A 401-nucleotide genomic window follows, 5' to 3' on the forward strand; every position below is an offset into this window, starting at 1 on the left:
CCACGGGGACGGGCTGGTGGCTGCCGCCGCTCCTGCCACCAGCACCAGCAAGAGGGAGAGCCTGGCAAAGGGGCAGGGGGCTACCCCCTCGCTCCACCCTCCTGTCAGGGAGTTGTCAGAGCCAGAAGGTCTCCCCAGAGCCTCCTTTGCTCCAGGCCCAGCCCCTCCGGGTCTCTCAGCCACTCCTCAGCACGTTGTGCTCCACACCCTGCAGCAGCTTCTGGACATGATCCAGCTCCTCCATGTCCTTCTGGGAGTGAGGGGCTAGAACTGAACCCAGGATTCGAGGTGTGGCCTCCCCAGTGCCCCCAGTACAGGAGGACGATCCCTGCCCTGCTCCTGCTGGCCACACCAGTGCTGGTACAAGCCAGGATGCTGTTGGCTGCCTTGGCCACCTGGGG

The 401-nt window shown here is 65.3% G+C and overlaps 1 protein-coding gene across 1 annotated transcript in view; it reads right to left on the reverse strand.

The window, feature by feature from the left end:
• The window catches only part of WSCD2 (WSC domain containing 2), a gene marked incomplete at its 5' end in the record, with an annotated part of 4,715 nt that overhangs the window by 2,227 nt on the left and 2,087 nt on the right, over nt 1-401 (reverse strand). The window lies entirely within an intron of this gene.

Source organism: Buceros rhinoceros, unplaced genomic scaffold (assembly GCF_000710305.1).
Source record: "Buceros rhinoceros silvestris isolate BGI_N320 unplaced genomic scaffold, ASM71030v1 scaffold23237, whole genome shotgun sequence".
NCBI lineage: Eukaryota > Metazoa > Chordata > Aves > Bucerotiformes > Bucerotidae > Buceros > Buceros rhinoceros.